Below are 12,923 nucleotides of genomic sequence, written 5' to 3' on the forward strand. Positions count from 1 at the left end.
TGCTCTAACTACGAAAATATTTGATTTACAAATAAGGAATCCTACTTCGTGGAATTTCATTTATCACGGTAGGGTCTAGAACCGATTAACCGCGATAAACGAGGGTTCACTGTATATACCAGGGTTTTTAATCCATTCATCTATTGATGAAAATTTAGGCTGTGTCCCATTCTTTGCAATTGTGAATTATACATTGATGAACATTGGAGTGCAAGTGTCTGGTTGTGGTCTGTTTTTCACTTCTTCTGGGTATATGCCCAGAAGAGGAGTGCTGGGTTGCAAGGTAACTCAATTCCCATCTGTTTTAGGTATCGCAAAATTGTTTTCACAGTGGCTATACACATATACAAGAACACCAGTAGTAAATGTGAGTTCCTATCTCACCGCATCCCCCTCCACCATTTGTTGCTTTCTGATTTTTTTTGAATTGGGCTATCTTTGCGGGTGTAAGGTAGTATCCTAAAGTTTTAATTTGTATTTCTCTACAGGAAAGGACTAGGAGGCAAAGGACATTTATAGAGATCTAAATATGGGCATGTACAGATGTAAATATATTTATATATGATGATAGGGAAATATATGAATGCACATATATTTATTTGCTAATTATTAAGGTATCAGATGAACATTGGGCTTCTACTCAAGTTCTCCCTCAACCCAAGAACACTCTGTTCTAATAACCCGGCATTCTGTGATGCTCACCTTCCCGAAATGATCACTGAAGACAAAATGGGTACATAAGCAACTGTGTTGAATAAAGATGATGGTACCCAGCTAACAAAAGACATAGTATCTGGGTTCTTAAAGACTTGAAGATAAACAAGCAGCCATCTAGTTAAGAAGCAACAAAACCCACATGGAAGAAGCATACCAGCCTGTGTGATCATGTGGTGTTGATGGAATCAAGTATCAGGCATCAAAGACCCAGAACAAAAAGTCACATCGATGTGAATGAGGGGGAGGGTGGAGTGGAGATGCAAAGCCCTCCTGTAGACAATTGAACGTCCCCTCACAGAAGGGTCACAAAGAGGATATGGGTCAATAAGGGTGCAATATAGCACTGATGAAACGTACAACTTTCCTCTAATTTTTTAATGGTTCCTCACCTCCCCATTATCATGACCCCAATTCTACCTTACAAATCCAGCTAGACCAGAGCATGCACACTAATACAAATAAGAGCTTGCAACATTGGGATTCCAGGATAAATAAACCCCTCAGGACCAATAATGAGAGTAGCGATACCAGGGGAAGGTGGGGGGAGAAAGGAGGACCAAACACAATGATCTACCTATAACCACCTCCCAGGTGGATGAATAACAGAAAAGTGGATGAAAGGAGACAGTGGTCAGTGTAAGACATGAAAAAATTATATATAAATTATCAAGGTTCATGAAGGAGGGATGGTGGTGGTAGGGGGTGGCGAGTGAGCTGATACCAAGGGCTCAAGTAGAAAGAAAATATTTTAAAGATGATGATGACAACATATGTATAATTGTGCTTGACATAGTAGATGGATGGATGGATTATGATAAGCGCTGTAAGAGCCCCCAATAAAATTAATTTTTAATTGCATTTCTCTGATGGCTTATGATTGGGAGCATTTTCTTATATGTTTATTGGCCATTTTGGTTTCCTCCCTTGTGACTCTTCTGTTCATTTCTTTTGCATACCTCCTTATTGGGCAATTCGGGTTTTGTTTTTGTTTTTTCTTACAGTAAGCTAGCAGAATTCTGTCTTTTCCCAGTCGGTGGGCACTTTTATTACTCTCTTGATGAAGTCTTTTGATGTACTCAAGTGCTTTATTTTCAGTATGTCCCTCTCATCTAGTTTAAATTCCTACGAGTGGGTATTCTTCCTTATTTCTGATACCCCATGTATTCACTGCACTAAGGTTCTTAGCTTTGTCCCAATTTTCTCATTCAAGATCCCGTTAGTTTATGGTTTTACCTCGAGGTGTGTGATCCACCTTGAATTTGATCTGGTGTATGGAGTGAGGTAAGGGCCTCACTTTATTTTTCTGCAGGTGGATATCCAGTTTTTCCAGCACCATTTATTAAAAGTGGCATTCATTTTCCATTGTGAGGGTACTACCTTCTTAATCTTTTTTTCTTTAATCCCATCAGTTGCATATAGCCAGCCAATTGACTCCTGTTTGTTGGTCTTCTGTCCTGCCACTGTACCATGTTCCTCTACTTCTTCCAGCACTCCTATTGTGGAGTCTTTGGGGTTTTCTCAATATATAAAATCTTATCATCTGCAGCACTATGATAATTTCACTTCTTTCCCCAGACAAATACCTTTGACATCCTTCTGTTGCCTTATGTCATTAGCTAGGACCTCTAAGATGATGTTAAATAAAAGTACCCTATTACAATGGTAACACTTTAGTCTTTTCTCCATTGATTTTAATGCTGGCTGTTTTTGTTTGTTTGTTTGCTTTTCATATATGGCTTACATTATATTCAGGTAATTTTCTTCCAATCCTATCTTCTTGAGTATCTCAATTAGGAATGGGTGTTGAATGTTGTCAGATGCCTTTTCTGCATCCATTGATATTATCAGGTGGTTCTCATCCTTTTTCTTCTCAATATGATGGATAATGTTGCTTGATTTTTGATGTTGAACCATCCCTGTATCCCTGGTATTAATCCCACTTGGTCATGTTCAATTATTCATTTGATATACTTTGTATTCTATTGGCCAAGGTTTTATTATGGATTTTTGCATCAATATTAATTAGTGATATCTGCCTGTAGTCCTATATTCTTGTAGGATCTTTGCCTCATTTGGGTATCAGTGTTCAACTAGCTGCATTGAATTTGTTTGAGGGTTTACCATCCATCTTTATGCTGTGGAAGAATTTGTGTAGAACTAATGTTAGCTCTTCCTTGATTGCTTGGTACAATTCTCCTGTGAAGCCATCTGGGCTGGGATGTTTTTTAGGAGATAGTTCCCTGATAACTTTATCTATTTATTATTTTATTATGGCTCTGTTCAGGTTTTTTACCTCTATATGAGATAATCTGTGGAGGGATTGTTTTTCTAAGCATTTGTCCATGTCTTCCAAGTTGTTGTATTCATTCAGACCTTCATAGTACTGTGTAATTAATTGTTTAATTTCTTTAGGGTCTGTTGTATTTTCCAGTTTCATCCATCATTGTGGTTTCTGACCCCTGCTACTTCATATCTTCTCTTCATTTGCCAATGGTGTGTCAAGTTTGTTAATCTTTTTGAAGAACCAACTTGTTTCTGCCTTGATTTCTTGCATAGTTTTCTTTTCTCCCACTTGTTTATCTCTGTCCTGATTTTTATTTCTTTTCTTATTAGAAGGATTATTCTGCTGACTCTGTTTCAACTGCTGAAGGTTTTGTGATATAGTATCGACCATGAGTCTCTCTTTCTTCTTCATATGAGCATTCATTGCTATCAAACATCCTCTTATAGTTGTCTTTGCTGTATCCCTAGCTTTCGGTATATTGTATTCTGATTCACATTAGTTTCTAGAAACTTCCTAATTTAGTCTCTAATGTGGGCCAGTACCCACCACTTTTGAAGGAGAGTTATTCATCCTCCAGTATTTGACCTTGTTTTTAAAATCTTTCGTTTCTTTATTTCTAACTTTATGATGCAGTAGTTCGAGAAGGTTGCTTCATGACTTCTAAATGTTTGAGTTTACTCAAGCTTGACTTGTGTCCCAGCATTTTGTCTATATGGAAACACATGCCATGTGAACTTGAAAAGATGGTGAATATTTTTGGAGTTGGGTTGAAACCTCTGAATATATCTATCAGGTTGAATTGCATGATCGTAGTGTTTAGTTCTGTAGACTCCTTGTTGAGTTTCTTTCCCACTGATCTGTCTTTTTCAAAGAGCAGTATATTCAAGTCTCCTACTATAATTGTTGAACCAGTGATTTCTTTTTTCATGTTTTATAGTATTTGACAAATATCATAGTTCTCCCATAGAATGCGTGTATATTTATAAGGCTCACTTGCTTTTATTCTACTGATCCCTTAAGCATTATATATTATTGTTTTTTATTTCCTCCACCTTGAAATCGATTTTATCAGAGATTAGAATTGCAACCTCTCTATTTTTTAGATTGCCATTATTTGTTTGTACCATCTGCCATTGATATGCCTTTTTCCAGTCTCTGACCCTCAACCAATTTAAATCTGTGAATTTGAGATGTACCTCCTGCAGACAAAAGATTGATGGGTTTTGTTTCCTAAACTAGTTTGCTACCCTTTGTCTTTTAGTGGGTGAACCAGACCATTGACTTTCAGAGTTATTACACCAATCAAGATGCTTTGCTGTCATCCTGTACCTTTTTTGTTAACTATTTTCCGACTTTAATGCTTAGCAGTGCATTGTGCATGTGTGGAGGTATGCCTTCTTTTCACTGTTGGGTCAATGCTGTCATGGGCGTTGCTTTTGTTATGTTGATTTCTGGATAGTGTTAAGCCATACGGTGGTCTCTTTTTAGGGCTCTGTGGATGTTCATCTTCTGTCTAAAGTGAGTTGGAAAAAAATGTCTGTAGTGCTGTTTTTATTATTTAACATATTCTCTAAAATTTTCCTTTTCTTGGACAATTCTTACCTCTCCATCTATTTTGATACATAACTTGGTGGGATAGAGGATTCTTGGGTTAACATTTTCCTTCAACTTTTGGAAGATTCTACTCCCTTCTTTCTTCTTTTCATGGTTTCTGCTGCTAATTCTGAGCATATTTTTATCTTAGGGCCCTTATAAATGACTGCATTTTTTTCCTAGCTACTCATGATTTCTCCTTTTTTTCTCAAAGTTGGATAATTTGACTACTATATGTCTTGATCTTTTCTTTGGATTAAGTCTAATTGGTGTCTCTGCTTCTTGGATGATTGTCTGATTCTCATTCATTAAATTTGGGACGTTATTCTCCAGGAAATCATTCACTATTTTGGCTATTGATTTTTTTCATTATGTCTTTTTCTGGTATCCCAATCATTCAAATGTTGTTCCTCTTCATAGTGTCTCTCTTTGTTCTCGGGTTTTCTTCAGCTTTTTTATTATCTTGCTTGATTGCCTTTTCTCATTTGTTGAATTCTGGTTAGATATCGTCTAAGTCGCTGACACGGTTCTCTATTTCTTCCAGCCTGTTGGTGAGGTCTCTTATCTTATTTTTTGATTCTGTTGCCTTGTCCCTTAACTTTTATATTTCTCTTCACTATGTGGACTCTATCCCCTCTTTCATTTAATTATTTTTCTGTTTAGATTCCCTCATATCCTGTATGACTCTAATCTGTATTCTGAAGATTTCTTTCTTTGGTGGTTCGAAGTCTGCTTCTTCTAATGTACATCACTAATGTTCACATCACACCACATCACTTCTAATGTACATCACTAATGTTCACATCCTCACCAGACATTGCATTTTGTTTCTCTTTCTTTCTTGTAGTGGTTGCTGATGTGGGTTGTTGCCTGCATTTCCCAAGAGTCCTGGAACCCTGTGTTGTCTTTATGGGAAGTTAGTAAGAATGATTCTAAGGACTACCTGGAGCCAACTGCACTGTGGGAATGGGCTATGTCTCTATCTCACTGGGGTTTGCTCTCTCCTTAGACAGCCAAATTATTTATTTAGAGGGCAGAATGTTCAGGACAGTCTTGGACAACTAAGGTGGCATTGGGCAGTTCGATTGCATGGTGTGTGGCATGGCCCGCCAGGATTTGCTTGCATGGGCTGGCTGGGGAAATCTATGTGGCACCATGCCGACTGGGGCAACCCGCACAGCTTGGGTAGCGCAGGCTCAGGTTGCCCTGGCACCAGTCCAAAGGTCATGGAAAATATGCAGTGCATATGGGATCAGCAAATGTCAACGCCATGAGGAATGCTGGCCCTCAGGCCGGAACAGAGGTCTGGGGTGTTTTGAGGTCTAATTTTACATCCTGGACTACCCCCTCACCTTCCAGTCCCCAAACCTAGCAATTGCTGTGGGGCTCCCAACCCAGTTGTCCCTACCTCAGTGCCATCTTCCTATAAGTCCAATATTTACAATCTTGAAAACCCTACCTAAGGTTGGGTTGATTCAAAATTGGCTAGATGGTAGTGGACTTGGTTTATTTTTATTCTTGGTGGTAGAGCTCATTATGATAATTGGGTTTTGTATTAACTGGACTCTTGGTATTTTGGCAATTGAGGCTTCTTCCATAATATGATCTAGTGTAATCAACTCCATAGTGGGATCTGCTGTGAGCAGCCAAGCAGGTGTGGGAAGATTATGGTGAATGCAATTAGGTTGACCTTTTACTTATGTCCCTAGTGATTCTCCCTTTTGGATAGGGACTTCTTCATTTATAACTAGACACAAATGAAGTCTTCTACCCTTCTGGTTGGTCTAAATCATGCATCTGTTTCATGACCTCTGGTTCTGTAGTCTTGACCCAATGGCCAACCATATGGCCTGCTGTATCTGAGAACTATCAGAGCCTGCATCTGATCTGACATCTAAGCTGCCACTTTTGGATTCCTCAGACTCTGCATCCAATAGCTTGGCCTTGATGCTGCTTGGTTTGCTTTCCTGCTTCCTGATTCATCATCAGATGTGTGAATCAAGAGATGTCTCTAGCTTATCATCTCAATCATGGGTGTGAACCTGATTATGCGTAACCACTTCTACACTGTGTGAGCCACTTTAGTGATACACATTTCTTACAGGTTTTGCTTTTCCAGATATCGCAGCTTGACACACTCAGTAACAAAAAGTAAACCCTTTGGGTATAGAAGATTTCTTCACTCTTTCTGTTTTTATAATTTAAAATTTCATTAATGTAATTAATTAATTTACATTTCTAAGAACATACCATAATTAGTAATATTATTTGGGCATGTACACTTAAAGTAATATTAGTCGGCAGTAAGTCTTGACTGTAAGGAACTGTGAGAGTTATCAAATTAAACAGAACAAAATACTCTAACTTCCTTTACATTGATAACTAAGTATGGTATTTATAGAGAAGGCACAAAGCATTTATTTGGAATACTAGGTTTAAAGTTTAGAAATCTAAATGGTTCGAATACATTCAATATTTTAATCAAGTTGTATACTTTGCATAGCAATAAACTCACTACCATTGAGTTCTGATTCAAAGAAACCGTGAAAGACAGGATTGAACTGCCTTTGTGCATTTCTGAGATTGCAACCTTTTCTGGGAGTAGAAAGCCTTATAAGCAATACAGAGTAGTTATCATCAGAGCAGAACAATCATAAATGCAATTTCCACTTTTCTAAGGAATCACAATCAAGTCATAATACTATTCAGCCTATGACAATGATTAATTGAGAAGTGATTTTCAAAAACGCTTATTCTCAAGACTAAAATTATGACACATAATGTTTCCTTTATTGTAAAAAATACTTTTGGATTATATTTCTATTAAATCAATATGTAAAATCTATTTAATAACTATAGAGTTAATGTCTTAGAAATCTATGGGGGCAGTTCCTCTCCATCCTATAGACTATGACTAGGAATCATTTGATGGCAGTGAGTTTCTTTTGTGTGTGTTTGTTTTGTTGAGACATTTAGATATATTCAAAACAAATTGAATGAGAAAGGGAAATATGAGCATATTTCATTGTATGCATTTGTAGACTGTGAAATATGCCTTGATTAATTTCCTGGAAAAATCTATACTTGAAATTATACTCTAGGAATTTTCTGACTGAATCAAACTGCTTGATGTAAATGATAGTCTAAAATCATTTTGTTGATGAAACAAACCTTTGTTAAGTGGGAATGATAGTTGTGTCACAGTTCATATATTCTATGCCATCCATAAAAAGGTTAGCAAAATCTTTATGAATAGGTAATTAAATTTACCTAGTCAATAATGGTTCTTTGAAAAACCTTAAGATGAAAATTAAGAGAAGCCATGCACCTGGGCATCTGATTGACATCACTTTTATTTGATATAATAATGCCAATTGAGTTCCATTGAGAAGCTCATAATGGCTTTTATTTACATTTAATTAGCACCTCTCTGGATTAATTCCTCATTTTATAAACCTAATGCAACCTTAATACTAGAAGATGTGAATCCAATATGATAACAACATGAACCTGGTTGTTTTAATTAATATGTCTAAACTGAACATGGCACTTCAAATTCATAAAGATCAAGCTTTATGCTACCCTTAGACTTCTCATCATGCTAATTGGCTGCTCTGCTAGAAAATGATCTTTATACTATTCTGACTCTGTGGCAGGTAGTACAATTCTACTTCATTATGATGCGCATGGAGAGTAATATATAATCTTTACCTCAGATATTTGTTTAGGTAGGAAGAAAATAAACAAAGATATTAGCATTGCTTAATTATTAACTGCAGGGTATGGATAATTAAAAATGCATTTTTCTTCAGTATTTTCTATTGTGAGTATTCTTTCTATTGGGAACAATATTGTATTATATCTATATATTATATGTGTATATATCTATATGTATCCATCTCTCTATCTCTATCTATATAAACTACATAGTTTAATCTATATATGAAGGGTCTACAGAAAATATCCCTGCCATTAAGTCAGCCCTATCTGTGGTTTCAGAGACTATAAATATTAATGGTAATAGACAGTTTCATCTTTCTCCCCCTGTACGGCTGTTGGGTTTGAACTGCTGGCCTCATTGTTAGAAACCTTATTTTATGTAAATATGTTCTGCTTACATTCTACTTGAATTTTCTTATAAATGAAGTGGAGGTAAATAGCTTATTAAGAAATGTAAGACTACGTGTACTTGGCTGGCTTCGATATGTTACAAAGTATTGTATTAAGGTGCCATCAGGTCAGCTCCAGCCCTTAGTGACTTTATGCACAACAGAACAAAACACTGCCTAGCCCTGTACCATCCTCACAATTGTTACTATACATTAGGCCATTACTGCAGGTACATTGTCAATCCATCTCCTTGTGGACCTTCCTCTGTTTTACTACCCCTCTACTTTATCAAACACGGTAACTTTCTCCAGGGACTGGTTTCTCCTGAAATGTCCAATGTAAGGCTTGCCATTCTTGTCTCTAAAGCACACTCTGGCTGTACTTCTTCCAAGACAGATTAGTTTTCCTTTTTAGTAGTCCAAATTATAACGTGGATGATGGAATAATGCCTTATGTGTTTTTTTCTGAGAATGTAACTTGGGACCTCAAATATAAAGTTGAGATTACTTGCTGTGATAGTCTCTTAATCTGGTGTCAATTTAAGGATTAAGAGTGTAGGGGTGGAATCTAGGCTGTTAATCTGGAAATAGCCAATGAGATTTCTGTGTCGGCATGGCCTTCTCCTAAGAATTCTGGGAAATCTGGTACTCCTCCTTAGAGGTAGAAGACACCACTCTCTCTCTGCTACTCCCTGGGAGACATGGCAGCTGACAAGGCCTCTGAAGCCGACTCCTGCCAGTGCTGAGATGATTACAATGCCACTGAATCCAAAAACTTTCTACCCATTGGCCTGTGATCGCCCTGCATTTGGCATCATTGCATGTGTTTCGTGAGTCTAAAGACGACTTTATGGATTTCTGTCGGACATATGGGCTAATGGACTTGATCTGGACTGGGCTGCGATGTTTTCTCAATGTTCAATTGTGCTTGTATATAAACCTCTCCCTTATACACATACATGTGTCTGTGTATTTGTTTTTCTGGTCTACCCAGACTAACACACTTGCCAATATATCTTTTGTTTCTTTTTTCCCATATAGAAGTTGTTTCTTCATAGAACTATTCTTTTTAGTCTACCTGGGTGTTGTTTTCTGCTGCTGTATCATTTGTGATTCATGGAGACCTTGCATGTGCAGAATAGAATTGCTCTATTCAAGGTAGTGACCTTTTAGAAGTAGATACCCCATTGCCATCATGTGAACTCTGATTCATTGTGTCTGATACTGTAAATCCTTAACAAACCAGCCAGCTTCATCTCTCTCTACTGGGTTAGCCGGGTTTGAACTGTCAGTCTTCAGGTTAATACCTATCCCATAGCACCAATTGGATCGTTGGAAGCAGATAGTAAGGTCTGTTTTCTTAGATGCCTCTAGGCATGTGCAAGCTATTATTCTTTGGGCTGGCAAATGAGAGCTAAATCATTATTTTAGTATGTAGTAAAAATGACTCAGTTTGGAATTATCAGAATAAACAAGTAAAATTAAATACACCATCAGATCCTAGGAGTAAAGCCTGTTGTCACTTACTAAATGAATAAGGACTTTTATCGAGGAATGGATATAATCAATAAATAAGTAATTTCATAAGAAAAGGTAAATCAGAGATACGCTCTACTAATTTTGCTATCAATCATTCATAATCAGCTAAAGGGGAAAAAACACAATCCAATTCATTACTAGATGTGAGACTAGATTTGAAATGATAATACAATGAAGTAGCAATAAAATAACAAAGGGATGTTACAGAGTTCTTTATGATGAATGGGCAGTTGTAGAAAATATTATTTATAATCTTATATACTAGATAATCCTATTAATTGGGACTGATGCCAATATCATTCCGTATTAAAGCCAAAAGTGCCTAACATGTAACATACAGATTCTCATGATCATCTTCTCTCGGCTTGAAGAACTTAAAGATTAATTTTGTCTTATTATAGGAGCAAGTGCTGCCGTCACATTTGTTAATGGATCTTGTAAAAATTTAGCATAATTGCTGGAAAAGATTTATATTTAAATTTAGAAATATTTAAATTTCAAAGTACTATTTTGAGTATAGTTTGTAGTCCATCATTATGAAAATATTGCATTTTAGACATTTATCATCTTTTCTTTTAATTGTCTTAGTGATATCTCTGGTAGCATCCCTTTTTATAGCCTTTGACTGTCTTTTCCAATTATCTTCTACCATTACAATAAACTTCCATAGTTCAGGGTTACCGACAAAGCCAGAGCAGGTTTTTCTTCAGAGAGAGAGGGAGGTAAATAACATTTAAATAAAAATAAGAACAACTGAAACAGAATGAATACATTTTTGTGAAATGTTGTTTAACCAACACTTGATTTTTCCCCCTTCTTTCTCCGCTATAAATAAAAGCTGTGTGTACAGAGATTAATTGAATGTTCTGAGTCTAGGAGGATTGTACAGCAAACAGCAGTCTTGTAAACAGACTGGGAACCAGGAAACTCAAATTTTAGTTCTAGTTCTAGCTCTATGATTTTCAGCAAAGCATAAATTCTTGACATATCACGTTCTCACCTTAAAGACATAGATTTCAGTATCCCTTTCATTTTCCTGTTCATTTGCTATATTTTATGCATTAAATATATGTAAAAATTTTATTACATATTATATATATAAACATTTGATCTATGAAGGGCTACAAATTAAATAAATTCACATAAAGACAACTCAAAAATAATTGTCAACAGATTGATGCATAATACAATCCACAAATTCAATTTCATTATGCCTCATATATATTGATTGCTAATTGTTGGTATTTGTTTCCTCTTTTCAGCTGAGTTCAATATTATGTATTATGATCTTTATGTTTAAGAGCCTACAGTATATACCACTGCACAGTTAAAAAAGTAGATCCTCTATAAACATTTAGAGATAAGTATTAGTCAATGAATTTTCATATTTGTGATGAATACAAAAGAAAATATCATGAATTCTTTTAGCTTGTTGCTTATCATACCTCCCCCTGTTTCAAAATGCTAGAATAACAAGCAACCTGTGGGCTGATTAATATTGGGAGCATACTATTCTTCAGTTAAAATCTTCTTTGTGCTAGTACTAATTCTGCACTAGCTTTAGAATTTGAGATTTCCCCCAAGGGAATGTAGAAATTGTGTCAACACCCAGTGACGTTGCCTCTGTTTGGTAAAAAAGCTTTTAGTGTTGGGACGATGCAGCATCATGGTTAAGACCAATACTTGGCTGTGAGGCATATGACACTCTGAAGGTGATGAGTATTGACAACAGATTCATGGATGAGGATCAGCAAAAAATCAGTTCCCTGAAGATGGAGATCAATCACATCGCTGATTTTCCACTTTCTCATTATTTCTGACACAAGTTAACCCCACAGAAACTTCTATGTCTCTTTCCCTAGATACTTAGGGTAATTACAGACCTTATATGTAAAGAGAACATCATCCTTGGGTTTCTCAAGTCTCCAGAACTAGTCACAGAGCTCAGGGTAGATATTATACTTAGGACTACCAGTTTTATTATAGAATCAGAGTCTGTGTCTCAGAGTGTAAGGCATTCTCCACCAACCAGGAAGCAGCGTTAACCTTAGTGTTCTGGCTTTATTGACTAATCCTTTACATGGATTTAATTTTCTAATATTTTGTTAAATATTTTGGCATCCATTTTCATAAATGATATTGGTCTGTTACTTCCTTGTTATATTGTTGCCTTACTTTGGTATTAATACTGGCCTGATAGAAGAAGATGGAAATTAATTTCCTCTTCTACTTTGTGAAGCTTTGTAAAAAGTTAATTTAGTGTTTAAATGTTTGTTAAAACTGACCAGTTAAGGAATCTGGTCGTATGCTTTTATTAATGAAGACACTGAAAATTTCCTATTGAACTCTTTTGCATTCATTTTTCCTTCCTTTCTTTCTAAGAAATTGTGCATTTCATCTAAATCTTTAATTTTTTGTTGACATACACATTTTTCATTGTATTTCTTTATAATCATATCTATTTTTATAATATTGACACTGTGGGCTCATTATTTATTTAGTCTTTAAATATTTTATTGTATTTTAGAATAAAGCTCACAGAACAAATTAGATTTTCCCTTGACAGTTTCGATACAGATTGTTCCATATCAATGATACCATTTTTGCAATGTATCAACATTCTCATTATTTCCATTCGGTTTGTTCTGTATTCATTTATCAAGCTTCCCTGCTCCCCCCTA

Source organism: Echinops telfairi, unplaced genomic scaffold (genome assembly GCF_000313985.2).
Source record: "Echinops telfairi isolate 266 unplaced genomic scaffold, ASM31398v2 ScPeMD7_443;HRSCAF=831, whole genome shotgun sequence".
NCBI lineage: Eukaryota > Metazoa > Chordata > Mammalia > Afrosoricida > Tenrecidae > Echinops > Echinops telfairi.